Source organism: Ylistrum balloti, unplaced genomic scaffold, assembly GCF_031769215.1.
Source record: "Ylistrum balloti isolate Yb309-2 unplaced genomic scaffold, AGI_CSIRO_Ybal_v1 Utg370892, whole genome shotgun sequence".
NCBI classification, from domain to species: domain Eukaryota; kingdom Metazoa; phylum Mollusca; class Bivalvia; order Pectinida; family Pectinidae; genus Ylistrum; species Ylistrum balloti.
In genome coordinates, this window is record NW_026782507.1 from 13202 (window position 1) to 27001 (window position 13800).

The 13800-nt window shown below is 36.6% G+C and overlaps 3 non-coding genes and 1 pseudogene across 3 annotated transcripts; all 4 read left to right on the forward strand.

Annotated features, from left to right (window-relative positions):
• The first annotated feature begins 8220 nt into the window (after positions 1-8220).
• On the forward strand, positions 8221-8382 carry LOC132559344 (U2 spliceosomal RNA; annotated as a pseudogene).
• A 1513-nt stretch (positions 8383-9895) lies between these two features.
• Positions 9896-10088, forward strand: LOC132559345 (U2 spliceosomal RNA). The gene has a single exon (XR_009554620.1). It is a non-coding gene; the product is annotated as a U2 spliceosomal RNA (small nuclear RNA).
• A 1515-nt stretch (positions 10089-11603) lies between these two features.
• LOC132559346 (U2 spliceosomal RNA) lies at positions 11604-11796 on the forward strand. Its single transcript, XR_009554621.1, has one exon. It is a non-coding gene; the product is annotated as a U2 spliceosomal RNA (small nuclear RNA).
• Positions 11797-13307: 1511 nt separating this feature from the next.
• On the forward strand, positions 13308-13500 carry LOC132559347 (U2 spliceosomal RNA). Its single transcript, XR_009554622.1, has one exon. It is a non-coding gene; the product is annotated as a U2 spliceosomal RNA (small nuclear RNA).
• The last annotated feature ends 300 nt before the right edge of the window (positions 13501-13800 follow it).

Genomic DNA, 13800 nt, shown 5'->3' on the forward strand with positions numbered 1-13800 from the left:
TAGTCCGAATCTCGAGCCAAACTTTCAACCACTTGTAGCACCACCTGCGGTGCCACCGATAGATCCACCAGTAGATCCATTTGCACCCAGTGCGAACGTACCAGTAACACCACCTACACAAGAGCATATCCCTGACACCTGAGACAGGTAGTACACAAGATGATGCCGATAAAACAGGTCAGCAAGACAATGATGATAATCAGTCTCAGAAAAAGACTACCTATCAAGTTGATAAATTACTTCGTTGTCGAACACGAAATGGTAAGAATATAAAGTAAAATGGCTCGGTTACAGAGAGAGAACATGGGAGCCAGCTGAACATATACCTTCGGAGATTATAAGAATGTTTCATATCAAAAGAACACAATCAGGGAAAGCGAGAAAACGAAGCAAACAGTCAAAATTGACTTGTTTTTCACAGTAAACTTTAATAAAAGAGGATTAACTTTCATAGACAACTATAGCGGTACCGCTTCTTAGTTTCCTTTCTCCCTGCTCTCTATCATTTAATTTGTTATGATTTTGGCAAATCTCTGTCAGCTTAGTGCTTAAAGGTAGTCGACGACCTTTACCGACATATTATTTGATTAAACCTTACTTTCCTCTCTGTCTTCTGTAGGTGTCTATGGTCTTCCTCGAATATGGAGTATGATTGTGATGGCCCTTCTCTACTTGCCCGTTGTATTTGGTAAACCATCGATGGTTCAACGATTGAACTATGGGATTCTATTTGAACCAACTCAGAAGTTACATCTTGGCCAAGAATACTGGTCCGATACCTTCCAGATACCACTTCCAACCACTATGTATCTACCAGAGATTCCCACATGCAAAAGAAGAACCTGTGAGACCGCCAATTCTGTAGTTCGAACATTAAACAACCTACGAACGCAATGCATGGCAAATGTTAATGAAACTGTTTAGGAAATGCATAGATTAGTTCCACACTCGTACCTTTATCTAAAATCCCCATCTAGTGTACGCCGCAATAAACGCGGATTATTTGATTTTATTGGTGATATTTCTAAATCTCTTTTTGGTACTGCAACATCTGTCGATATAGACAATTTTAAACAACATATGCAAACACTAAATAAAAACAATGTCAAGTTAGCAAAAGCTATGGCAAAAGAAGCACACCAACTTACTTCATTCATATCGACTGTAAATGACCGCTTTGACAATATTGTAGAAGCAGTGAAAACTAATCATGATCAGACCATATCTTTATCAAATCAGTTTGCTGCCTCTTTAGATGCTATGGAACACGAGTTTGTACTTTTAGAAAATATGATGTTAATTCAAATTAATGCTTCAACAGATCTAAACAAACACCTAGAACACATTAAGCTAGCTCTTCACGACATGGTCAAGGGTAAACTATCTCCCTTTCACCACATGTCATCAGAGATTCTTTAAAACAAGTGCAAAGTATAATGGTAAGAAAGTTCCCTGGCTTCAACATCATACATAGGAATCCACTCTATTACTACTCATTTGCACGCTTCCTGTCTGCTAGGCACCATGGCAATCTGTACATTCTTTTGCAGATACCAATATCAACTTTTGTTAAACCATTATCAATGTACAAAGTGTACTCTGTCCCTGTTCCATTAAACTCTACTCATGCTACTCAATTACTTTGTACTCCAGACTATTTCTTTCATACACATGATAATCAACATTTTTCTGTGTTGTCTCATGACCAGCTTAAGGCATGCACCGGTACCAACACCTTGTATTGTCCCTTCCACATTGCTCTGTCCTCAGTGGCTAGACCATCATGCTTATTGGCTTTGTTTTACAATCAAAAGGATTCTGTGAAACAGATGCGTGATTTTCGATTTATACCTAATGCCCTTTCACCTAGCATAAAAGAGTTAGCCCCTTCTAACATACTGATGTATCATATCTCAATGTTGGCTTTAGATTGTCCTTCAGGTCAGAAAATCATTAAAGGATGTACATTCTGTGTTATTCACATACCATGCAGATGTTCCATTACTTCAGACAATTTGTTCATGCCACCCCGCTTAGGGTCATGCAAAAATGTTACAAATTATATTTCTGTCATACATCCAGTTAACCTGGCTTTATTACAAGTATTCTACCCATCACCCAAACATTCCTCAATATTTGGAGATACCTCATATTCAGATTTTGTCAATATTGGGTTGCCAACATTTAAAATTTACAATCATTCCTTTTCTCATCTGTTAGCAAGTGATAACAAATATCACCTAAGCCTTAAGAAAATTTCAAAAACTGCCAAAAAAGGTGAAACCGTCTTTACTTCGTTGGCTGAATCAATGATAGATGGACAGATATCATTTAGTACAGTTACATGGCCTGACACTAGTGGTGTCATGGCATTAGTTGGAACAGCCATTGCTATTATAGCACTTGTTATGGTTTTCTGTTTATTTGTCAGATTTAGGAAACTGTCAGCCATAGTGTTACTTGCTCAGAAGTCTTCAGCATTCACCATCTCACCTAACATACCCTCTTTTCACTACAGAGGCTTACCTGACACAACTACTCCTACTCATATAACAGAGCATGTGTATAACTCTCTTCTGACGCTATGGCCTTATGTCACCCTTTCTCTTATAACAACAATCTTCCTTGTCTCAGCTGTTTATATAATTTGGAAGAAACTGATACATGCGAACAAAACTTCTCTTCTTGTAGAACTGACAAATGGACATGAATGTGAATTTGTTACCATAGCTTCCCTCCCGTTATGCCCAGATAACTGGACTATCTACCCTCCAATAGACATCAGTAACATCTCTGTACAAGGTACATGCATTCCAATGATACACTTTGATTGGTCAGACTTTTACCTCATCAACAACCACACCAAACATAACATTTACTCTTCTAAAGCCATGCGCATATCGCCTTTTGAAGCAAGAAAAATCAAAAGAATCCTAAAACAACCTTATACAGCATACAGATTGATTGCTCATCATGTTTATTTCAGTCTTTTAAAACAAACTTCACTGGGACAATTTTTCTGACTGAACAGAACTACCAATTGCATTTGCCAAAGTTGCAACACATTCATGTATGAACTGAATCAAGTGAAAGGTTTTTTTTAATGAGCTCATTGTAAATAGTGTACATCCCATTTTCCTATGTTTGTCTGTTTTTGAAGACATGTGTTTACAAAACCTGATGTGTTATTTTTCAATTATGAATCAGAAATATTGTCCTTGGATTGCTTGGGCCGTCCTTGACTATATTTCATAACATATTTCATGCCTTTTCATGTGTATCCTTCATCTTATAACAATATCGTAATGTAGTTTTATGGTTATTCTGTATTTTATGTATATGTATACAATTATTCAAGCATTTACCAATACTAGCTTGTTATTTTCGGGACGAAAATTTTCTAAGCTGGATGGATATTACGTAGAGAAAAATTGTTTTATTTTCTTTTTGATATTCTATGTTTCGGGCATTGTAAATAATTATTTGGTGTTGGTGATGGAATTTATTTGGTAATGTTTCTATTTAACTAAGAACTTACATGCTTAGGTGACAAAAACAACCCAGGTAGTAAATCCTGTATCAGGAAAGGATTTATTAGAGTTTGATTAGTGTCGTGGAAAAATGAACAAAGAACATGGGTACGCAATGTAAGCTAAATTGCCCAAGAAGCTAAATTGCCCAAGCTGCTAATCAAATAATCTGTTGAGTGGACAGTGTCAGGTTTGTGATCGGAACTGAACCTTTGTCCACGGCCTGCACTGGCAGCGGCCTTTTTGTCATTATTATTTCAAGGTGACTAAATGCTATTAACGTTAAGTGAATTACACAATATACCAGGCCTGTCCACCTTGGTCCAAGCGTGTTTGTTTGTCATTTTTATTATCCTGTGCGACTGCGCATGCTCACCTGTCCAGAGACGCTGTTTCTTAACATTGTCCAGGTCACTTCGACTTGGACGAATAAAGAAGCAACATCAACTAGAACAGCTCTCTCCATTGTATTTTACAGAACTTCACATTCTACTATTATAAACCCTGGACAATTCCAGATGAAAGATGTTTGAGTGAATATGATATGTTATGAATGTAATCAACAACATATCTTGCTGAAAATCCTGAATCAAAAAAAGAAAATTACAAAAAAAAAAAAAATTCTATGAGTAATGTGTAAAACAAAAATTCATCTTGGAATCAAACAATAATTACTGGTTAGTCATATATTATTCAATGAAAAGAAAACAAGTATTGTAACATTTTACTATGTTGCGATGATAAAACCTTGAAAACAAGTGAAAAGGTAATAGGTAAGTCCGCTTTTCTCGATGTTCCAATCACCAGCAAATTAAAATCGAATACATCTAGTCCGTGTTGATTACTTACATAATAAGTATATCCTGATCAAGCGTAAATCGAAAATATCAGGAAAATTCAATTTGCATATTTAATTAACTCATTTAAATATGTTGTCAAATTTGGACATAGTGACGTTTAAAAGTACCCCTTTTTAAAAGCAAAGACACGCCCACCATCCTCTCTTTGGTACGTTTCTTATATTTGTGTCATGACGTCGGTTATATGGTTTTAGAGTCATTTGCATACATGGTGCTGTTTCACTTTATATTTAATGCAACGAATAAAATCAAAACTGTTGGATGTGTTCATGTTTTAAATAACGATCTACGTAGCAATATTTTTGCGAAAAAAATAAAAATGGTGAGATTTTGAAGCTATTATTCTCTGGTGTTGCGGATCTCTTTCACATACTTTCTATATACGTTACATAATGATAGAATGTAAAAACAATGACATAAAATCAGTTAAACGGAGGAGAAGATGGAAATTCATTACCACAATTTACAAAATGCAATGCCCGACACTAGTCTGATTTCATTGGTAATCCGAAATTAGTGAATTTGAAATGAATAGATTTGAAACACCGCGATTAAGATTTGTCCTGTTGTATATATACAGAATAAAAGAGCGTGTTAAACACGTCTTCAAGAAGAAGCCAACTGTGATTATTTTTGGTTGGTTTTCTTAATACTTTGCCACTTTGCTGCTTTCTCTTGCTTTTGCAAGCATGAGTGATCGTCACCTCGACATTGATGTACTCAGGAATACTGTACGTCTCCATGTTTCCGGTCCTAGAAGAAACAGTGTCACCAGATTTGAGATTGTCCGTTCGTTACTGGACAGCGACGTTCCCAGGAGTGATATCCAGTCCGTTTTCTGGTGTGAGGCGCAGAATGCTTAGTTCGCCACGGTGTCGTCAATTGAACAGGTGGACGTTATTGTGGACAATGGAAACCTGGATAGGGGACAGTTTTTTACGACCGGAGCTTTGCGACCATAGACTGCTAACGATCCGTGTCCAGTGGCTGCCATCTTGGATATCTGATGAGGTTATCACCAGTCATTTCGATGGCATTTACGGCAAGGTAGTGGCTATAGAGAGAGAGAAGGCTGGTTTTAGTGGGGTGATGTTGGAGACTGGCACGAGGATCATATCAATGGTCATTCATGAGGGTAACCATGATGCCATTCCCTACAGGGACAGGATTTTTGGCAAGACAGCCTTGATAGTTGTTCCTGAGAGGCCGCCGATTTGCCTGCATTGCCAGCAGGTAGGGTATGTAAGGGCTCAGTGTCCTGGAAGGCCAGTAGAGACAACGAAACCATCGTATGCAGCGAAGGTGACCCCGATGGTGGCTCCAAAAGAAACCGTGAGCCCCTCACCCGGAGTAAGCGGCAGTGAGGATTCTCCCCACCCTGCGAAGCGCCCTGGCCCTGTGGTTGACGGTGAGGGGTTCCAGGTGGCCAAGAAGGGCAGACATTCCGGTGTCCCCCTATTGTCCTTTTGCCCCCTGGACAGAAGACCCCCGGGTACGCCCAGGAGGACGACATCATGTCGGAGGTGTCTGATGGCCAGCTCATCATCGACGAGGAGCGCTCACCCCTGTAAGTTTTTGTCTTCTCGATAACTGAACATTTCTTAATCTAATTGATCATGGCGGCGGTACAGCGATTCCTTTTTAACCCTATTTCGTCAATGGACATTGATTTTCTAACCTATCAAATATCTTTTAAGGATTTTTGGCTTGATTTAGTTAAAGATACTCCTGCATTATTAGATAATTGGGATGACTTCAAATCTGTTGTTAAAGTTTTCATTATTGAATATTGTAAAAAGAAGGCCAAGGTCAGGCGCAGTGTGTTAAAATCCTTACAATACAGGTGTAATGAATTACATGTCTTGGAGAAACAATCACCGGGTGATTTTATGGACCAGATAAACTCTGTTAAAAATCAAATAAATCACTTTCATCTTGATAGTTATCGAGGATCTATGATAAGATCAAGAGCCATGTTTTCAGATTTTTCAGAAAAAACTTCCAGATATTTTTCAAAAATGGAGAATGATAGAAGTAAGAAAAGATTTATAGAATCTTCTTCAATTTCGGATAACCGTAGTATTTTAGCTGCCTTTAGGGATTTTTGTTCTAAACTTTTTTCTAAGGAGGATACTGATTCTGATTTAGCTAACTCTTTTTGTGAAGATCTTCCAAAATTGAGTGAATTTGACAGTATTTTGTGAAGGATCAGTTAGAAAAGAGGAAGTATTGTTTGCTATAAAACATATGAAAAATAATAAAGCTCCTGGTAGTGACGGTCTTACGAGAGAGTTCTATTTTACATTTTTTTAGGAGATCAATTGGTCTCGTTATATAATGCAATATTTGGAAGAGGTGAATTGTGTTATACTCAGAAAATGTCATACATTTCTTTACTCTCTAAGGACCCCAGTAATTCAACTAATATGAAGAACTGGCGGCCGATATCACTTTTGAATATCGATTACAAGATTCTGTCTAAAGTTATTACTAATAGGTTAAGTAAGGAAATTGGTAATATTGTCCATACTGATCAAACGTGTGCTATTAAGGAGCCATCTATATTTGAAAATTGTCACTTATTGCGTAATGTTGTTGATTATGTTGATCAGAAAAACTTGAAATGTGCCTTTGTATTGCTTGATCAAGAAAAAAGCTTTTGACAGAGTAAATAATTTTTTATTTATAGTGCTCAAAGCTTATAACTTTGGCCCTGAATTTATTAAGTGGGTCAGTATTTTATATAATGATGTCATGTCTTCTGTTATTGTTAATGGGTTTATATCTGACCCTTTCCCCATCACTCGTGGTGTAAGGCAAGGCTGTAGTTTATCTCCCCTTCTATATGTTTAGGTTTTAGAACCCTTTGCTAAAAAAGTCCGTGATGATCCCTAAATAAATGGTGTCAAACTTCCTCAGTCAGCAAAAATTTCCCTCTATGCTGATGATAGTACTGGCATTTGCTGCACAGATCTGTCCATTCAAAAACTGTTTGACTGGTGTGATTTATACGGCAAAGCGTCAGGGGCTAAATTTAATAGGCAGAAAACTAGGGGTATTTGGCTTGGTAAATGGAAATATCGTACTGATCATCCTTTTGGCATTAGTTGGGTTGAAAAACATAAGATTTGTGGGATTTTGGTTTTTGGATTTCCCCTGACGATAATTGGCAGCCGGTCTTTCGGAAATTTTCAAGGACCTTAGATAAGTGGAAAATGCGAGATTTATCTCTAACTCAAAAAATTATTATCATAAATGTCCTTGCCTGTAGCAAAATATATTATGTTGGTACTATCCTCTTAATGTCACGGCATTATTTGGACCTTATACTGAGAACATTGTTCAGGTTTTTATGGAACTCAAAATCGGAGCCACTTGTGCGCACCGCAGCTTATGGGCCTCCCACTAGTGGAGGACTTGGTATTGTTGATATTAAAACTAAACTTCAAGCCTTTTACTTGAAGCATTGTCAGAATTTTGTTTTCAAAGATACAGGTGGCAAGTGGCGGTTTTTTACTTCGTACTGGCCCTCTCTAGAATTTCGTGAATATTTTACACGGTTTGATAATAACTCTCCTCACAGTGATTTGTGCCCAGTTTTTTATTCGAAAATTCGTAAGGTGTTTCAGACGTACAGGAAGGACTTTCCGAATTTTGGGTTATCTACAACCAAAGAGTTTTATGTTACATTGTTTTCTAGTGTCATTAAGACACCACGTATTGTAAGGGTCTATCCCACTACAGATTTCCGCCAAGTCTTCCTCAATGTTTCCAACAAATTTTTGGATACCCGATCCCGGGATGTTATTTTTAAGATTGTCCATGAAATTTTACCTGTTAACTTCTTATCAGCTTAATATCTGATACGTGCCCCACCGGGGTACTTCGATATTAAACTGATTTTTGGACACAGGTGAGATGTTAGGGGCTTGCTCCGCTCTTACCACGGGTTGGCCTGGTATTGCAGTACATCCGGGAACGGCCCACTCCTCCCATTGGAGGAGAAAAAAATCAAATCAAAAATTAGTATAACAACTCACCATGTTACCTTCTTGCGAACGCCGTACGCATCTAACGGAGTTTATTCTTTCATTTCATTCCACCAAACAATCAAATACAAGTAATCATAACCTTTACCCAAACTTTCACTATACTATTCCCACACGCAATACCATTGCCATATTCTTAAGCACACCAACCAACGCCTCAAACTTCGCCATTTCAATTTCAAATACAAATATTATCATCTTAATACACATATACATTTACACACATACACAAAAATCTCGGGTACGATCAAACAACGCGTATTATGAACGAATCATTTACCTCCAACTCCATTTACATGTAGTTGCCGTTTTCCTCACTAAGTCCATAAGGTAGCAGTAAACAGTTAATTTGCATTTTTCCTGAAATTATTTGTCAAGTTTGAGATATTCAGGTATAGCAGATTGGTTATGAAAAATACATCATTACATGTATATATATATATTTATAAACTACATAACAATTACATTAACAGTAGAGAGATGAAATTTGTGTAAAAAAAAAAGATTCCTCTGATTTCTGACATTTGATTGTCATGGTTACCTACTGAAAAAATACTAAAAATGCAAAAATACTGCTAATTCCAACCTAACACTACAACTTTCCAGAAGAAATTTAATTCTTAACACCTATCTTACAATCAACAACACTGTCATGGTAACAAAGTACTTATATTTCAGCAAATTCCAACTCGGAAATTCTTCATAACATGACCACATTTAAACACTATGAAAATTTCACTTCCTGTAAAGCTAGTTTTTTTCCAGACTGCCCAAATAGTAATCTCCAACACAAAGCTAAAATATTATCCTGAAAAAAATGAAACCCCACATTGTCCACTTAAACATGACAGGACCAATTTTAGCAAGGATCTTTTTTTTTCATTTTTAATTAAAACCTTTATAATGGGGTAATGTTATGAGCAAAAACAATCACCCATGGCCACACCGAGAAACTGTGTTCTGCTACCATAACTTGTTTTGCTTGATTATCCGACAGTTCTTCAAATGTCGCAATACTACATTTTTTCTATTTTTTTATTATTATTTAATCCGGTACCGGTGACGTGTTTAAATAATCATGTTCGTTTATTATTATTATTATGTTATTGCTATTTTATATTACTCGTTACATAGGACACATTACTATGAAAACTTTTCATTCGAGTTGCTTCCCTTCCACGGTATCATGAAACGTAGTCCAACGTTTTCACGACGTCGCCTAATCTTTATCGACAGTTCTACGATACGTTTTGCTCGTGCAGCTGCACTAACCTGCATGCAATCGGCCTCCAAACATATATCCTATTTATCAATTAACAAAAACACATCTCCACAAACATCGTACAGAAATTATTTTCTATGTTAACAAGCTAGTAGTAAGGTTGTACATATTCTGAACACCGTGACAAAGTACAATACGTTTTCCATATAATGAAGTATCGGAGCACGATACAGTATCGCTTCTCGGCCTTTTGGCTAAGATCAAAGTGTAGTATCTGTTCTTATCAGCTTAATATCTGATACGTGCCCCACCGGGGTACTTCGATATTAAACTGATTTTTGGACACAGGTGAGATGTTAGGGGCTTGCTCCGCTCTTACCACGGGTTGGCCTGGTATTGCAGTACATCCGGGAACGGCCCACTCCTCCCATTGGAGGAGAAAAAAATCAAATCAAAAATTAGTATAACAACTCACCATGTTACCGTCTTGCGAACGCCGTACGCATCTAACGGAGTTTATTCTTTCATTTCATTCCACCAAACAATCAAATACAAGTAATCATAACCTTTACCCAAACTTTCACTATACTATTCCCACACGCAATACCATTGCCATATTCTTAAGCACACCAACCAACGCCTCAAACTTCGCCATTTCAATTTCAAATACAAATATTATCATCTTAATACACATATACATTTACACACATACACAAAAATCTCGGGTACGATCAAACAACGCGTATTATGAACGAATCATTTACCTCCAACTCCATTTACATGTAGTTGCCGTTTTCCTCACTAAGTCCATAAGGTAGCAGTAAACAGTTAATTTGCATTTTTCCTGAAATTATTTGTCAAGTTTGAGATATTCAGGTATAGCAGATTGGTTATGAAAAATACATCATTACATGTATATATATATATTTATAAACTACATAACAATTACATTAACAGTAGAGAGATGAAATTTGTGTAAAAAAAAAAAAAAGATTCCTCTGATTTCTGACATTTGATTGTCATGGTTACCTACTGAAAAAATGCTAAAAATGCAAAAATACTGCTAATTCCAACCTAACACTACAACTTTCCAGAAGAAATTTAATTCTTAACACCTATCTTACAATCAACAACACTGTCATGGTAACAAAGTACTTATATTTCAGCAAATTCCAACTCGGAAATTCTTCATAACATGACCACATTTAAACACTATGAAAATTTCACTTCCTGTAAAGCTAGTTTTTCCAGACTGCCCAAATAGTAATCTCCAACACAAAGCTAAAATATTATCCTGAAAAAAATGAAACCCCACATTGTCCACTTAAACATGACAGGACCAATTTTAGCAAGGATCTTTTTTTTTCATTTTTAATTAAAACCTTTATAATGGGGTAATGTTATGAGCAAAAACAATCACCCATGGCCACACCGAGAAACTGTGTTCTGCTACCATAACTTGTTTTGCTTGATTATCCGACAGTTCTTCAAATGTCGCAATACTACATTTTTTCTATTTTTTTATTATTATTTAATCCGGTACCGGTGACGTGTTTAAATAATCATGTTCGTTTATTATTATTATTATGTTATTGCTATTTTATATTACTCGTTACATAGGACACATTACTATGAAAACTTTTCATTCGAGTTGCTTCCCTTCCACGGTATCATGAAACGTAGTCCAACGTTTTCACGACGTCGCCTAATCTTTATCGACAGTTCTACGATACGTTTTGCTCGTGCAGCTGCACTAACCTGCATGCAATCGGCCTCCAAACATATATCCTATTTATCAATTAACAAAAACACATCTCCACAAACATCGTACAGAAATTATTTTCTATGTTAACAAGCTAGTAGTAAGGTTGTACATATTCTGAACACCGTGACAAAGTACAATACGTTTTCCATATAATGAAGTATCGGAGCACGATACAGTATCGCTTCTCGGCCTTTTGGCTAAGATCAAAGTGTAGTATCTGTTCTTATCAGCTTAATATCTGATACGTGCCCCACCGGGGTACTTCGATATTAAACTGATTTTTGGACACAGGTGAGATGTTAGGGGCTTGCTCCGCTCTTACCACGGGTTGGCCTGGTATTGCAGTACATCCGGGAACGGCCCACTCCTCCCATTGGAGGAGAAAAAAATCAAATCAAAAATTAGTATAACAACTCACCATGTTACCGTCTTGCGAACGCCGTACGCATCTAACGGAGTTTATTCTTTCATTTCATTCCACCAAACAATCAAATACAAGTAATCATAACCTTTACCCAAACTTTCACTATACTATTCCCACACGCAATACCATTGCCATATTCTTAAGCACACCAACCAACGCCTCAAACTTCGCCATTTCAATTTCAAATACAAATATTATCATCTTAATACACATATACATTTACACACATACACAAAAATCTCGGGTACGATCAAACAACGCGTATTATGAACGAATCATTTACCTCCAACTCCATTTACATGTAGTTGCCGTTTTCCTCACTAAGTCCATAAGGTAGCAGTAAACAGTTAATTTGCATTTTTCCTGAAATTATTTGTCAAGTTTGAGATATTCAGGTATAGCAGATTGGTTATGAAAAATACATCATTACATGTATAGATATATATTTATAAACTACATAACAATTACATTAACAGTAGAGAGATGAAATTTGTGTAACAAAAAAAGATTCCTCTGATTTCTGACATTTGATTGTCATGGTTACCTACTGAAAAAATACTAAAAATGCAAAAATACTGCTAATTCCAACCTAACACTACAACTTTCCAGAAGAAATTTAATTCTTAACACCTATCTTACAATCAACAACACTGTCATGGTAACAAAGTACTTATATTTCAGCAAATTCCAACTCGGAAATTCTTCATAACATGACCACATTTAAACACTATGAAAATTTCACTTCCTGTAAAGCTAGTTTTTCCAGACTGCCCAAATAGTAATCTCCAACACAAAGCTAAAATATTATCCTGAAAAAAATGAAACCCCACATTGTCCACTTAAACATGACAGGACCAATTTTAGCAAGGATCTTTTTTTTTCATTTTTAATTAAAACCTTTATAATGGGGTAATGTTATGAGCAAAAACAATCACCCATGGCCACACCGAGAAACTGTGTTCTGCTACCATAACTTGTTTTGCTTGATTATCCGACAGTTCTTCAAATGTCGCAATACTACATTTTTTCTATTTTTTTATTATTATTTAATCCGGTACCGGTGACGTGTTTAAATAATCATGTTCGTTTATTATTATTATTATGTTATTGCTATTTTATATTACTCGTTACATAGGACACATTACTATGAAAACTTTTCATTCGAGTTGCTTCCCTTCCACGGTATCATGAAACGTAGTCCAACGTTTTCACGACGTCGCCTAATCTTTATCGACAGTTCTACGATACGTTTTGCTCGTGCAGCTGCACTAACCTGCATGCAATCGGCCTCCAAACATATATCCTATTTATCAATTAACAAAAACACATCTCCACAAACATCGTACAGAAATTATTTTCTATGTTAACAAGCTAGTAGTAAGGTTGTACATATTCTGAACACCGTGACAAAGTACAATACGTTTTCCATATAATGAAGTATCGGAGCACGATACAGTATCGCTTCTCGGCCTTTTGGCTAAGATCAAAGTGTAGTATCTGTTCTTATCAGCTTAATATCTGATACGTGCCCCACCGGGGTACTTCGATATTAAACTGATTTTTGGACACAGGTGAGATGTTAGGGGCTTGCTCCGCTCTTACCACGGGTTGGCCTGGTATTGCAGTACATCCGGGAACGGCCCACTCCTCCCATTGGAGGAGAAAAAAATCAAATCAAAAATTAGTATAACAACTCACCATGTTACCGTCTTGCGAACGCCCTACACATCTAACGGAGTTTATTCTTTCATTTCATTCCACCAAACAATCAAATACAAGTAATCATAACCTTTACCCAAACTTTCACTATACTATTCCCACACGCAATACCATTGCCATATTCTTAAGCACACCAACCAACGCCTCAAACTTCGCCATTTCAATTTCAAATACAAATATTATCATCTTAATACACATATACATTTACACACATACACAAAAATCTCGGGT